Source organism: Gallus gallus, chromosome 4 (assembly GCF_016699485.2).
Source record: "Gallus gallus isolate bGalGal1 chromosome 4, bGalGal1.mat.broiler.GRCg7b, whole genome shotgun sequence".
NCBI lineage: Eukaryota > Metazoa > Chordata > Aves > Galliformes > Phasianidae > Gallus > Gallus gallus.
Window position 1 is genome coordinate 65,533,328 of NC_052535.1, and position 16,550 is coordinate 65,549,877.

Consider the following 16,550-nt stretch of genomic DNA (forward strand, 5'->3'; position numbering starts at 1 on the left):
CAGAGTAAAGAGCAGCTAGAATGTGACTACATTCTGCGTCAGAGAAGAACTGAAACCCCAAGCCCTTTAGCCTGGAATCTTACTGTTGCTGTTGGAGCAGGAAAGAGTTTTGCTAAAGGGTCAGAGAACTGAAAGATTCCTGTAGACTGTTCATTTTTCTGGAGTTATTCATTAGCAAACACAACGAACATTCCCAAAAGTGAGAAAAATAAGGGGTCGGACATTCTTGCCCTTGTCTAAATGGATTCTTGTTATTCCTCCAGAATTTTTCAGAGAAGCAAAATCAAACATAGCTGTCAGACTGTCTGTTAAAGTTATAGCTGACACAACGAATGATTTATGGTGCATCAGACTATTAAAGGACTGAGTTGAAAAACACTTCATGTCCTATAACACGAATTTCCTCTTGGATAAAAACCTTGAAGCACCTTCAGATTTATTCCTAGGTTATTACAACGTAAGTTTTTAACTGAAGGATGGGGAAGCCAATTTAAAATGTTGGAGGTGGTAGAAATAAATCTCAAACGCCAACTTTTAAAACATGACACAGCATACATATAAAGCATGAAAATATTCCTAAGAACTGTGTTCACTGTATGTAGGCTCCAGTCACACTTTAGAAATGCATTTTCCCAGGAGCTGTATGATACTCAGCTATGTCCCTTATTTTTTCAGCATAAGTTAATTACTTTTAGATTAGACTGCATTGTGTCCTCTATACCAGATAATAGAGAGATGCTAAAAATATAATTTCATCTTAATTGAAAATTCAGGTGAGGTAGGATAACATGGTAAGTTTCTTTGCTTAAATACGCTCACTAGATTGAAAACAGTGATTACTTAGAAATAGATGCATAGCATGGAAGACCACGTTTCTGAAGATGTTGATTTCCTTGAAGGTTCAAACCTTTCCAAACTGTAACAACTTTACTTCCCACCACCACACACTGCTGTTCCTTTCCACATGTCTTCATGCATTTGAGGAGAGGCATTCCCAGTCCACTCTGCCACAGCAGATGACCTACAGCTCTGAGCGTAGTGTCAGAGTTCAGATGAGAAGGAAGCACTGATGGCATTCAGCACCGCAGAATGATCATTAATCAAAGCTAATACAGTCTTTGCCTATATCAGCTTTGCCAGCCTATATACACTCTTCCCCTATTACTAACAAACTGAGCGTTTTATCTCACCATGAATACAGAAACAGCAGAGAAGACAAAAGCCTGGATTTTCCAGGTCAACACAGCATGAACGGAGAGATCTATCATGATCAAAGAGAATTCAAGAAGTGGAAAGTAACAGAGATTTTGCCAAATTAGTGCAAATGCAAAACAGAGAGTTCAATACTGAAATGAAATGTGGAATAAGCCAGAGTGAAACCCTGTCCATGGAGGTATTTGGGGGGGGCATGATTCAATGATGGGGCTCAGTAGGTCAGGTCAGGTTGGTGGTTAGACTTGATGATCTTGAAGATCTCTTCCAACTAGAGGATTCTGTGATTATCCTCTGGATTTCATTTTACAGTGGTGAGGAAAAATATTCAAGTCATGTCCTAGAACAACAAAGATGTTGAAAAAGAAGATATAGTTTTCACCCAACATTGCAGACTATGCAGTAGAGACCAAATTCTACCATCAACCACATCAGCGTAGCTCTGAAGGAGCTCCAGACAGGTTTGCAGTTCTATAGTAGGATTCATAACAAATAGAAGCTAGAATAAAGTTTCTTACAACTTTCTCCCAAAGCTTTCAGTGTGCAGAGCTGCGCTTTCTATGAGTGGTAAGGGAGAGTGATGTGTGGAACAGAGTAAGCGCTGGAGAAATGCAAGTGTGATGATCTCTGCTCTCTGAGAATGTGGTTCAGGTGCATGAACAGAATATTACACTTTATTTTGTCGCTAATCATATATTCCTCACTGTCATCTATGAAGTATTCTGCACTTCACAGGGAATTGTACGCACTGTGTGATGTGTATCAAAATCTCTACATATCTGAGACAACTGCAACTTGCACTGAAGCTGGACACTCCTCATCTAGATAACTTTAAATAGTAGGGACATTTTCCTCAGCTCCTCAGCGGGTGCCTTACTGACCTATTCACTTCTGGATGCAGTTCAAAGTGCAGAACTTGTGGTACATGGCTCCAGCATAACCTGATCCCTCTCTACCTCTGAAACAGCTTGGCTTGCCTGGAATGCACAGGGGCAGCTGAGGTTACTCCAGAGTTTTGTCGTGACTGCTCTTTTCTTTCCAAGGAACGGATCAACTCTCTGGCAACTGTTAACTTTAACATGACATCGAGGAGTGTTAGGTAAAGCAGGACATTTATTTGGTTTATTTCTCTTTCTCTATTCTGGATGTTTCTACTGACATTTTCTGATCAACAAAAGTATTCTGAGGTAAGGTCACTGGACATCTGCTGGTTTACTTCCCACAAGACGAGTAGTTGAGGCAGAGCCCAGTGTTGGCTGGGACACCAGAACAGCATCCAGTGGCCCCTCAGAAGCTGCATTTAGGACAACCTCCTCCAGGTAGAAAGTTAAGCAGAATTCTTGCCCCTAAATTTTACAATGATGAGTTTTTTACATACACAAGCACAGGCTGCCAATTCTACTGTTAAAATATATAGAGATGTGCCTGGTCATACTGTATGTCTATGTTGCAACATAGCTTCAACTATCATTGAATTAACCACACATTTGCAATAGCACATCTCAGAGTAGTGTGAAAGACACCCTCTTTTCCCACCACCCAACTCTTCCTGAGTGGATGAGTACTCAGCTTCCCTCTTTTGAGGAACTGTAGTACCAACCGATACTGAGTACCACTCAGTATTTTATATTTTATTGGACACATTCACAGAACTCATCTGCAACCTTCAGCAGGGGATGTTCAGGAAGCAGAGACCAAATACAAGTGTTTGTGATTTCTAATCACATTGCTACTAAGATCTCATTGTGTTACATGGGGCAAATGATGCAACCTCTCTCCTCCTCCATCTCCCATCTTGAAATAAGAATGCCATTATTTATGCACAGGTTGGAGGAGCAGAGGCTGCAGCCTCAGTCACTCATGCACACAGCAGTTGAGTCCTAACAGGATATTTTTTCCTTCTCAGGAAATCTTCTGTTAATATAAGCAGCTCCCCTTTCACAGGTGGGATGTGGCAGACACCAAGACTGCCTGAGTGCTATTTGACAGGAGATCTTTACAAGGAGACCAGACAACCACCCAGGATGTCAGGAATTAATTCAGTGGTACAGATACACTCCCTGTTTGTCCTGAAAAGGCAATATCACTGTTGTTTTTTTTTTCCGAGTAACATATCCCATCATAACATCAACCAAAGTAAGTGAGCAAAGTCTGGGCTCAGGGTGAGTCAGAGGAGACTGCAATGGAAGTGCTGTATGTTCCTTTCCACTCAGTGTCTCTCACAATGGCTGTATCTGCAGATTTCAAAGAGAAGGGAACAAATCCTACGGCAGACAGCTATGAAATAGACAGCCCATTAAAGAGAGCTATTCGCTTCCAAAGAAGAAAAAGGAAAGTGTCCAAGGGAAAGAAACTTCCTTCCCAAGTTTATCCAACTAATTGTTGCTATTTTTGCAGATAGGAATTAGGCTGATGGAGTATGCACTGAGCATTGTTTGGTTCCTTACGTATCTGCTTAGCTCATTTCCCCCATAAAATATATTTGTAAAGTTTTGTTACGCATAATAATTTTCCATTTATGTCACAGATAATCAGGTACTATCATGTTATTTACAAATACAGCTCATTACAGATGTCAGTCCTTTTTCTCCTCTACTTTCTGCAGGCAGCCAAACTGCTGCTCTATTTCCCAGGCGGATGATAACGAATAACATCTTGGCCACAATAAATATTCAGAAAAATGGAATGAAAAAAAGATGAAACAATTAGGAAGAAAACATTTTTATGTTTTGGTCAAACTTTTTGCAAAGTTACTTTAGGAACTATTTACACTGTTACTATCCCCACACTTTATTTTCTGTGGTCTCAATAGATTCATTACTTGAATATTCCCAGCTCTCCTCTGTTTATTTCACTCTATGGGAGGAAACCAAGTTATTCCATCTGCAGGAAGGCACACTTTCTGTGACAAGTAAGAAATTTTGGGCTTTCTCTTTTAGCTGGAAAGGACAGAAGTGGCTCGTACATCAAGCTGACAAAATAGCTTGATACAACTGTGAGCCAATTAAACCTTAGCAGTGTACTTACCAAAGAGGTTATTTGAGCCAAGCCACTTCTCTCAATCTAATTTTAACCCTTGAAATATTTTCTGATGGAGACCTAAAGCCAATGGCAGTCAAATTGCACAATAGCTAAGGAAAGCTGGGTTTCACCACTTCAGGCTTCTTACCTCAAACCAGTTAATTTTCCATGTTGTAGTGGTTTCCCCCAATGGGCAGCTAAATTCTACCATTCCCCTCTGCCACTTCCCTTTCCTCAAAGTAAGGTGGGGAGAAAATACAACGGAAAAAGGTTCAAGGGCTGAGATAAGGCCAGGGAGATCACTCACAGATTACCACCACAGCAACACAGAATCAGCAGTGTGAAATTAATAGTAAAACAATGGTGAGAAAAGTATTAGCTTGGGTAAAAAACTGGAGCATAATGTTATCTTTCAAGTCATACAGGAGAGGGAATAATGCGTAAAGGACCTGACAAGAGAACTGAATCTGCAGAACAGAAGGGATCACTCAAGGGAGGTTTAAGGAAAAGGAAAAGATCTGAGCTGGAGAATTTAATTACGTACTTATTTTCAGAAAGCTAAATGAAGAAATAACACTGTAGTAGACCGCTATAGAAAAAAAAAGATCCCTTGGAAAAGGTACGGTAAGATGTAGATAAGGCAGTTTGAGAGCAGCAGCATAGGCTGGTATATGCCCTGATAATGCGTTGTTTCTTATAGTGCTGGACAGGAAGAGAGAAATGGAGAAGAACCGTGATCAGTATCACGGTTCCTCTCAGGAAAAATACACTTGTTCTTTCTCAGCCATAAGGTCATAACTTAGGCCCCAACACAGGCAAAGATAAACATATTCCACTTCCTCCCATATTTCACTCTACTCCCAGGATTCACCATAAATTTCAATGATCTAAAACTAGCAAAGCTTTCCTACAAATTGTTTTCATTGTGAACCATCTCCAAATACTCTTCCCTTTTAGTAAAAGTAAACAAGAGTTTCTTTCCCTGCTACTAAGATGCAACTCCAGCAGCAGACATTGGCACCTCATGAGCACTACGTGGGGGAGTGAGGGCATCCAGCTCCCAGGGATCCAGAGCATGAGCTCTGCAGAGTAATTCAGGACCTCACACGTATCAGACAAGTAAAACTAACCATTCCTCTGCATTTCAGCTGAAGAAAGAGTTTAACTGAGGATCCAGCTTGTCACCAAAAATGGGGGCTTACCAAGGCTGCTTACCAAGGCTCTCCAGCCTTAGGCAGAAATAGTTGAGTTGGGTTACAGCCACCCACAGTGGCTTGAGAGATCTGGACATTTTTCTGTTTGAGTAGAGAGGAGATTTTTAAATTTCTTTGCACAGAAGCTGGCAAATAATCCTCATAAAGAAAATTCTGATTATATTGCGTGCCTCCTAAAATCTACCTGTTGGGCAGTTGTGTTCTATTTTCTTTATGTCCTACTGGTCTCATCGGACTCACAGAGCCCTTGGTCTCCTGTTTCCAGCACCAGAGCACATGTCATCAGTAACAGTGAAGATGTTCATGTGCAAATTGGAGGGTCCTTCAGCCTCAGGAAAATCTCCCCCCAAATCTGCTTATGGAAAGGTTTGAAAATCATAGAACCATAGACTGACTTGGATGGGAAGGGACCTCAAAGATTTTCTAGTTACAGCCCCCCTGCTGTGGACAGGGTTACCAACCACTAGATCAGACTGCCCAGGATCCCATGAAGCCAGGCCTTGAAGTGATGTTTTATGATGTTTAATTGACTGGAAACAAGCCAGTTCAAACCAATTAAATAACTGGGCTAAACTTTATAGTCTCTCTAGTATAAAAAATTGTAACATAATTTGGCGTATTCAGAAGATATATTTTTGACCATTCTAAGAAACACAGACAAAGCATTTTCATGATTCTGTGTAAGACTGGCTTCCCTCTCGTGACTTATTTCATGCTTTTTAAAGAGTCTCCCATGTTAAAAAAAAAAAAAAAAAAAAAAAAGAGTTTACATTTTTTAGATGCCAAAATCGCATTTTTAGAGCCAAAATCACTCTACAGAAAAACAAGTCCCTGGACTACAGAGACCTGAGTCTGGCACCACAGACAAATTTGTGCCCAAGTTTCTCTTCTGAAATCTACTTTGAAGCAGGCATAACACTCAGAGTTTCTTTATTGATAGTTCCCTAAGGAAACTTGCTTCAGTAAGAACCTCTCCCAAACACTACTTCTGAGATTTCTATTGCAAATGAATCATGCTACATTCTTCGTAGGATTCTTGTAAAATAATCAGATACTCCTGATTTTTTTTTTACATAAAAAAGCTTGATATGCCATATTAAATTTCAGCCTGAAACATAGCTCCTGTGGGCCTTTGCTACATCAGCTGCCTTGATGGTTGCTATATAGGTTGTGAGTTTGCCTCCAGGATCTATTTATCTCTTAATTTTTGTCACATCTAGATTCTACCATGTCATCTCACTGTACATTCAGAATTTGCTTGGAAAATGGGTAATGTAGGTAGCATTCACCACAGTACTCAGCCCCAGTGAAAACACATCTGCAGGTACGAGAATGATAGTGGAAAGAAGCTGGATGGACAATAAGCAGGAATGGTAGGAGGCGGCATAGAATGAAAAAGCTTAGGTAGAATATGAGTGAATTATCCCTTAATCAAAGTGGGACACAGAAGCATCTAAAAATCTTTGGATCATGTTTCCAGAAGATCTGCGTATCAAGGCTGGAATAAATCCTAGAAAATATACAGACATAAGCTATTCTCAACAGTTGTGATGGACCGATGATTTCAAGAGCTGCTGTTCATTTTAGTGTTCATTCTTACCAGACCTTTCTTACTGGGCACCTTTCTTCCTGAGCAAGGAAAAAGGAGCTATTCTCTTCCAAATATGTTCTGTAGAAGAAAAACTAAACAGTAATTTTATAATGCTTTTCAACTACAGTGGAATATTCTGGTTTTGTTTTCTTCCCTCATTCAACATGTCCACAAATAGGAAGGGACTTTACCTCATCTTTTTAGCTAAAAATCCTGTACATCTGTGTGGCTTTTCTGCTTAGCAGAGAAGTATTTTGCTGAATAATAAGAAAGGACAAAGACACCAGGCCATCACTGTCATTTAGATTTGAGCCTTATTAACTATGGGACATGAAAATATCTTGTTCTTCTGAGTGATTTTCTTTGTGGACACTTACCAAGTGTTATCTTTAGTTTTTGGCTTCTCAGTCTTTAAACAGTCATTTCAACGTTCCTAGACTTTGGGAAAGGTCAGATCCAGACCTAAAACCAGTTCCAAGTTCTACGAGTTTAATATTACAACATTTGTAATGCTTGCTTTTCATATTTGGAAGCAGCACTTGGGACCCCACTAAGTTCACTTTACAACTGCTATGGGGTTTACAGGCCACATGCATCATTTACACATGAAGAAAGCTAGATAGCCTGTGCGTAATTTCCTAAAGGGTGAAACCATGGATCAGACAAATAACAAAGTTGTATAACAGGGAAAACCCTAAGTGAAAAGTCAATCCTATCTGATCAGTTAAATCACAGAGTGCTTTTACTCGCTCCTCTGTTAACACACAGTTTCTCACACAAAGACTATTCTGGCTCTCAGGTTTGAGATCCACTCAAAAAAGTGAAGAAAGAAGGGATGGATGGCTGCCTCAGACACAAGCCTCAGGGGGTGCATGAATCCTGTGCTCCAGAGCATCCCACAGTGCCAGTGAGAACATCAAGTGTGATTCTAAGGTCATTTTCAAAAAAAAAAAAGATTACTCTTCATACCAAGTGTGCTCCATTATTTCGCAAGAGCAGATTTTCCTCCTGTGGCAGTTCCATCCAGACAGTAACACAGATATCAACCAGAATACAGTGGCTGCAGTAGATGACCTTTAAAAGTCCCTTCCAACTCAAATGGCTCTATGATTCTGTGAGAAAATTGTGATCTTATTTCTCTAATACAGTGCATTTCCTTGGCAGCAGATGCCTTTTGACATTGCTCTCATTCACTTTGGAACTGTATTTTCCTAATTCTGTGGGTTGTTCTTACGCTGTCTTTCTTACTCCCAAACCAACCTGCCATCATTCCATAACAGGAATGACAAAAAGCCAATAATGCAGCCCTCTGTGCCTCAAAAACTCCCAGCTGCCAGGGGATGAAACAGATCCAGGCACTGATGAGCATGATTTAATGAAAGACGAGCTCAAAACAGAGCACCACATCCAATCACTCTCAATGGGCATTAATTATCATCATCTAAATTCACATACTATTTGATGCACATGAACAGACAGGGAGAAATCCTGACTTTTACACGCTACAAGCCAGCATGCTTTGTGGCATTCACTGAAGCCAGTGTGAGCAGTCTTCATTCTGCTGTGCTGGGAATCTGGCTGGCACTGCCACTAATTACGTGTCTGTTAATTTTAAGTGCATATATAATACTTGTAACTAAGTGTGTGTTACTATACTGAAAACATAGTGTAGAGATGTCGGATCCTGGCAGCTCTTAGTGAATTTCCTGCAGTTATAAGCATTCTGACAATTTTGCCTGTGCATTCCATGACACTTTCCAGACAACATGAGCCAGAAAATACAGAAAAAGCACCAGGTGTCTGGGGAATATCAGCTCCAGAAGGAGTGTGGCTTGTCATGAAACAGCTGGGCTTGGAGATTGGTCCTCCTTTTTCCCCCTCTTTTGAGTACCTGGCCATAACTTAAGGACTTCTATAAGAACAGCTTGTATGCAAGGAGTCTGAAGAGCAACTTCCAAGCTTTGTGGTCCAGCATCCATTTGACACAGGGCTCTGTTTGGAAGCAAAGGGAATTTGGAACAAGCATGTGTTAAATCTTAAAGAAAATACTCAAAAATTATTTTGCGTTGCCCTTCTTTCGATAAAATGGTATACACTCCAACAACTCCTTCCTGCAAGAGCCTCTCATCTCTGCATTTTGCCTCTGCAACTCTTAATTTTCGGTCTTCAGTGCCACAGAAAGCAGAAGCTAACAGTAAAAGCTGAAAATTGTGTCTATTCTTTAATTACTTTGTGATTTCCTTCACATGAATCTCATAAATCACTTGCATTTTAACTGTCTAAAATGTCTCCTGCAAAGATCTTTTGTAGGAATCTTTATAGCAACATAGAAAGGAGCAGAAGTTTTTAGTCGACTGCGTACATAAAATATAAACCCACATTTTACAGATACCAGCATATTAACTAGCCACTACCTCCTTAATCGGCCTTTTTGAAAAGGCTGTTACACCCTCCAGAACAATAAAGGGTGTAAATCCTAATCTCCTTTTCAGAGCTATTGAAATGGCTGGAAGCCTAAGCTCTTCAACAAGCAGTTTGTGGAAAACATGAGCTTTTCATCCCCCTATCAGGAGCACTGGGGTTACCTCTCAAAATACATTGGCCTGGTCCTTCTGCAGGAACACAAAAGCCCTTTACAAGTACTTATCCAGGTGAAGTCCTTGATGGAAGAACACAACGCCCTTGATATGGGCAGCAAAATCCATGTCTCCCAACTCCTATGTCTCCCAAAGCTCACCACGGTCCCTCTCACTTCCATCTACACTCCAATGATTTTCCCTTCATCCCACCAGCACAAGAGACACTCAGGTAATCATTCAGGCTGCTTACACCTCCCGTTACTGTAGCTATAAATGTCATCTCTTAGTATGAGGAAGCTCTGTTGACCTGGCTCAGAGTAGGGCTGAGACTTCACCTGGGTAACACCACTAACTGTTGGCAGCAAACCATCTCCCATGAAGCACACCAGCGGCAAGAAAAATCTCATGGTGACAAGAATAAATGCTTTTACAAGTCGAACTGAGAATATCGTTATTATAATCCTTTCAACTCTGAGCTATTTTGTATTATCTTAGATTAGTGCAAATTTCTTCAACTGGTTTTTGGCTATTCAACATATTCTGCTCATTTTTATGCCTGGAAACAGGCAAGGAGTATATAATTGCTAATTAAGTGGTCTGCTTCTGCTCCTTCTGCAATAAGCAAAGAAAGATTTCCCTTCAATTCAATAGACTTTGGGTTAAGGCTGCCTTAATAAAGCTCTGGGCCTGGTCAGTGCTGGAGATTAAAACAAAAAAATGGAATAAATGCTCTTTTGGTCTTACGACTTACCACGCTTGAGCTCAGTTTACCTCAAAGGAAATAGCACCACATTTAAGGTACTGGTCAAAAGTTGCTTTACTCAAATGTTACTTGTCAGTGTAGCCACTCATCTGAATATCACAATGTTGTCATTGGTTAGTGTACATTTATATATATATATATATATAAATGAAATATTCAGACTGTTTTTTGTTTACACAGATTCCATGTGGATTTCAACTGCAACTTTACCCAGCTGAAAATTCATAATATTATTTCTCCTTCCTCCAGGCTACCTCCATAAGTTCAAATTCAACCCGAGATCATTACAGCCCTTCCAGAGTTACAGTGCTGGTGTTTACTTACTCATTCAAGTAAGAACCACATCATATGATGAAAGTTATTACAGTGAGACTGAAAAAGAACTCTTATTGCAGCTGATAGGGCTGTCAAAAAGGAAATAAATCAGATCAGCAATGGAGATAAATAATGTGCTAAAAGACTGCATGCAGATCGTTACTGTTTGAAGCCTGTTTAAAAAGTCAGGCCAGTTTATATTCCATTGCAACTCCCGTCAGAAGATCTTCTATTACATACCCACAGATTCCTACCTCTTCTATTTGAAATTTTCTATGGAAAGATTCAATAGAGGTGTTTCAACAGTACCTGTTGAAACCAGAAACCTGTACCTCCTTCTTATCCCTGTCTATAAGATCACATGACACAAAGAGTATCTGTGCAGAATCACAGTTGTGATGTGATGTGATTGTGATGTGAGTTGGAAGGGATCCTTAAAGGTCATCTAGTCCAACTCTCCTGCAATGAACAGGGACACCTACAGCTAGATATGGTGCTCAGAGCCCCATCCAGCTTGATCTTGGATGTCTCCAGGGACAGAGCATCCACCGCCTCTCTGGGCAAGATGTGCCAGTGCTTCACCGCCTTCTTCTGCATACCCAATCTAAATCTCCACCTTGTTCTGCATACCCAATCTAAATCTCTCCTCTTTTAGTCTGAAACCATTTCCCCTTGTCCTATCACAGCAGACCCTGCTAACAAATCTGTCCCCTTCATTCTTACAGACCCTTTTTAGTAAGTCTGCTATCAGGTCCCCCTGGAGTCTTCTCTTCTCCAGGTTGAACAGCCCCAGCTCTCAGTGCTGCAGAAAAGTGCACATGTAAAGGGAAGACTACAGAATAATGACCACATCAATCTAGAAACCAGACCTGTCTTTTTTTAACTATTACACAGAATCATTAGGAGAGGCTTTTTGTCATTCGGAATACACTGCCCCACAGGGATAAGGTTCTTTGGTTTATAAGGTGTAGTCACAATACCAAATGCTCAGCTGTGTGATAGGAAGAAGTGCCCCCATGGACTCAGAGGGAGGGTGCCACACAGGGGACTTCCTGCCTGCAGCATCCCCCATACAGCTGCTGCTACCAATGTTAGACTGAGCAGCAGTTCCACCACCCCTGAAATCTGGGAAAGGAGGAAAAATAAATCATGCAGCTTCCCTCTCAGAGAAAATTAAATCATAAAGGCTGGCCTCATACAGCAGTAAGAAAATCTGGGCTGCAGAAAAATATTCATCTTCAAGAACAGATAAGGGTGCAATGCCAATATAACTAAGGATATCAGCTGTGGTGAATCATTGGTCTGATTGGTTATTGAACTGATTTGAGCCATTTTAACTTGAAATGCTTTCGTACAACACATATTGCTTAATTTAATCCAGGTGAGGCATTCGTCCACTAGAATAATGACTGAATTTGTGTCAGTGTGTGAGTGGCAGTAACATATTTCTGCCAGTAACAGCAGAGCAATGTTAAGCAACACAGCAGGACAGAGCACTCTGCACAGAAGACATAAGCAAATACGTAAGCACTAAAAAATGGCTTAATGTCATATTTGGGGGCAAACCTTTCACTGACAACACCAGAATCAAAAAAGCAAGTAAGAAAATACATGGACGCCAGTATGACTGAGAGTATAACTGAGACTGACAAGAAACCTATGTCTCTTTGAGAGTTTGTCGTTTGTCTTCTCTGTTACTCAATACCAGGCTTTGTTATTCAGGATCAGGACTATGCTGCTGCTGCTACAAAAGCAGCATTTCTGACTTTCTGACTTAGGATGCCCTGATCATCAGTGATACAGTCTGTAATTGTTTCTCTTTGTCAGGTGGCACAAGCAGCTAGGAAACATGCAGATGCAGTGTCAGGGTGACCCAGCCCTGGACACCAGCCTCCATATGAGGAGCCTCTGCTCCACAGGAAAACAGACAGCACCAACAGGAGACACTGACAGGGCCTGAGGGATGCTGCATTTTCTTAACTGAAGCATCCACAAAGGCTGTTGAATATTTATACACCTGCAGAGAAGGGGCAGGGTGCTGGGCCCAGCCAGCTACCAGCAAAAGCAGCTAAGCCTCACATTTCCACCAGCCTGGCAGCAAGATTCAGGAACGTTTACTTACATAGAGTGCTGTTAGCTGTTGTTCATAGAGGATCACTCATATTCAGCTAGGGGAAAGGATAAAGTTGTACTTTAGTGTATCTCTGCAGAATACATGAGCAGACTGTGTCAACAAGAACTTCATCCATCTGGAGAACGTGAGGAGAAACAAGAGAACTCGTGTGTACAATAAGTGGAGAAGAAAATAATTCAAGACATGATAAAAGATGTTAATGATGAAGGATACCAACCAATCACAACATGCAGCATTTTGTAATCCAACACTTAGGCTGAAACCTCTGAATAAATGATAAACAGCTCATCTTCTTAACACCTGAGGAAGTTTTTGCCTTCTTTTGAATGTTTGAAACCAGAAACAATTTGATGAACTGTTCAGTGTATTAGATCAGGTCCATAATACAACCAAGGACAGAATGATCCCACCCCATCTATCCCATCCAGGGACAAACAATTCCCACTTCTTTTTAAAACAGAGCAGAATCAAGAATCAGCCATGGTTTCCACTTTCACCAAGTAGAATTTTAACTCTGCTGAACCCTTTTCATGAGAACCACAGCACACGATGGCATTTGCTTCACCCGCAAACATGATGTCAGCATGGACTGGTCTGAAAGATCCATAAAATATTTTTGTTATTACTCAATTAATTTGTTTTGTACTTTCATATAGCCTACCTCAATCTACTCAGGAGCTTTCTTGGTCTGTTTTTCTTCTTTTGCACAACACCCAGTTCTCTTGTGTACAGATATTTTGTAAATGCAACTCCTCTGTATCTATTTCTAGAAGACACTCACTGCAGTATCTCTTTAAAAAGAGCTTTGTTTTATTAAGATGTCCAAATGTCACATTTCTGTACCACTGCAATTACCAGGTGACATTGTTTTTACTTTAAAATACCTCTGCCAAGTTTATCATCCCACTCTGTGAATTGTAATTCTTCTGGATAAACATGTTTCAGATCTGTGATGGTATCCCTGGAGATGGTTGCCATAGCGCTTCACAGGATTTTATTTTTGCTCGTTTCTCAAAAGTAGGACTTTGGATCGCTGTGGGAGGCCCAGGACTGCATTAGTCTCAGATTTCATTGACTTTGCTATTCTGCCCCCACTAGGGAATAAACCTCCCAGACACATCGCTGTCATCTTTACCATATCCTATACCCGCTGCTCAAAATACACATCTCAAGCCATCCTCCCCATTTCCTTATTACATATTTGTTGAAGTTCCCATTGGTTTCCACTTATTTTCCATCTCAAGCATAGATTATTCTCTACTAAAAATTTCAGACTACATTTTCTTACCCCATATACAATACACTGAGTTTTTAAAGTTTCGGTTATGTATTCAAAGCACTTGAAAATTCAGAATAGCAAAACCACTGTGATTCCAAATGCCTCAGGTTCTACGTTTCCACATGAGCTAAAATATCCGCCTCTGTACAGTTCAGTCTTTCCCTCACCTTGATAAATGTCCTTCCCTGAAGCCTCTTATTTCTAAAAGTTTCAGGAAAATTGCTGAGTCTCATTTCTAGGAAATGACAGATATAAGGACTTTCTCAGAAGCTATGTCAGGCACCAAAATTTCTTTGGGAAGCTGAGCCATGTTGATGCATCTGAAGAGACAGACCATTTCCATTACCTTTGCTTATGTTAACAGACATTTTCAGCAGTGCCTTGTCTAAACAAAATAAAAGCTGAAGGATCGTTTCATACAACAGAGGCAGAATCTGATTCACCACAGTTTCAAAGCCAGGTGTTTAAACTGCAGTCTCTAAAGCGTATATTTATGTAACATATATCACAACGAAGCCTCTCCTCACAGTAGACAGAGCAATTGTTTTAACTGAATAAGTGTTTTATATAACAAGTATATGCACGTTTTATATAAAATAACAGCAACAGCCTCGCTTCTGCAGTATTTACATCTACAGAGGCATAGCAGGATGGGGGTGATGAAAATGGCACAACATCAAACTGATCAGGGTTGCCTGAGAAACTCCTTTTTGAGGCCCAAGAAAGTTCAAGATCTCAAAAGATTTTTCTGTTTCTTGTCAGACGATTTTTGTACAGCAGAAAAAAAGCACAAAAGGTACTTCTGGGATGATTCACGGCCAATACTACTGGTACCCTCCAGAAAAATATACCGTTCATCTCCGTGTGCTTGCTCAAACACAGCAGTGAGCAGAAGCAGTCACTCCTTTGCCCACTTCCCTTTGCAGTGGCAGATGGACCTACCTGCCTGGACAGAGCGATTGCAGCTGCTGCAGCAAAGTTAATTTCAAACCACCCACTGCATTCATTCCCCTTTTAGAACACTGACTAAAGTACAGCTGCTGGAGAAGGAAAGAGGTAGAAACCCCTGTCTGCAGTGTGTGCAGGATGACACGCCCTGCTGGGTTTCCAGAGCTCACCAGAGCCAGTTTTTGATAGAGAGCTGCTCTGCTTCATGGCCACGATGCTAAGATACGGTTGTGAATCACTGGCATTGTTTACCACGCTGGGGAGAAATGGTACCAGTTAACATGCATATCATATAGATCAATCCACGCCATGCCTACAGACACAGAACTGTGCCCAGAAAGCCAAGTTCAAAATCTCATCAGTGCACTGCTCATCCTGGGCAAACTTACCCTGTTGATTACCAGGACTAATCAACTTGGAAAGCTGGACAGCACCCTACTGCCTAATCAGAAACATTACCTAGTGCTTGGCCAGGGCAGAATTCAAATCAAAAAGAAAAAGCATTGCCAATAAGGAGGCATAGCGTCATCCGTTCACAGGGATATCAGTCATTGCTCATCGAATTCAGTATAACAGAAACTCTCCTGTAATGACCTGACTCTTCTGGTTCACATTTCTACCTCTGTATAAACTTGCATCTTTGAAAAAGAAATTCTAAACTTTCCAGAGAAGCAAAAACCTACATCTATAAACATATCATAGCAGATTTACAACTCGACCAATTATACTGTGTGCGTCTCTTAGAAACACTCAATAAAAAATTATAAATACTCCAAAAGAAACTTCAAGTGCTAAGGAAACAAATGGACCCTGGACATGGGGAAGAGCTCGGCATGGCACAGGCAGGCGCCGTGCTGCCGCACATCCTTCTGCTCACACCCCTAAGCTTGACATGAAGTATTTTCCTTTGGGGCAGCCTGCCCACGTGCCTGCACATGGTCAGGCAACTAGCTCCAAAGCACCTGCAGCCACCGAGCAGCAAGGAGGTAGCAGGGTCTGAAGGGGTTAGATGCATACAGATGTACACGAGCAAAAGCAAGTTCCATCATTGACCCCAAAATCAAAAATGGAGAATTGGCAAGCAAAATGTCTGAGTTGTCTGAGCTGCTAGAGAAAAGCTGTGGAGAACGAGGACTTCTTTGAAGAAAGCCTTCTCCTCCTCATATCCCGTTTCTTTTGCTGTCATGAATGCTGCTGAGCACTCTTTGAAGCTGAAATGATTTCCTTTATCCCGCTTTCCTCCCACTGCCCTTCTTCTTAGCCTGGTTGAATTAACAATTCAAATTAATTAAAAACATATTTGTCTAAGACAAAGCTCTTTTGTAGTCTGTATTATGAGGAAACATGTCACGTAGTTATAGGAGTTTCATGTTTAACAGGTTTTACCTTTCCAAGCTCTGCAGATTTTCCCTATGGAGAAGACCGATTTTATGTGATTACAGAGGTATCTTCAGAGCATAATCATCACCAAGTTTCATTCCTGCTTTCAGGAAA

At 40.9% G+C, this 16,550-nt stretch overlaps 1 long non-coding RNA gene across 1 annotated transcript; it reads right to left on the minus strand.

Moving 5' to 3' along the window:
* Positions 1–364: 364 nt before the first annotated feature.
* LOC124417969 lies at positions 365–13,544 on the minus strand. The gene is made up of 3 exons (XR_006939279.1): positions 13,491–13,544; positions 12,818–12,863; positions 365–1,552 (listed from the first exon to the last, which is right to left on the minus strand). It is a non-coding gene; the product is annotated as an uncharacterized LOC124417969 (long non-coding RNA).
* Positions 13,545–16,550: the final 3,006 nt, after the last annotated feature.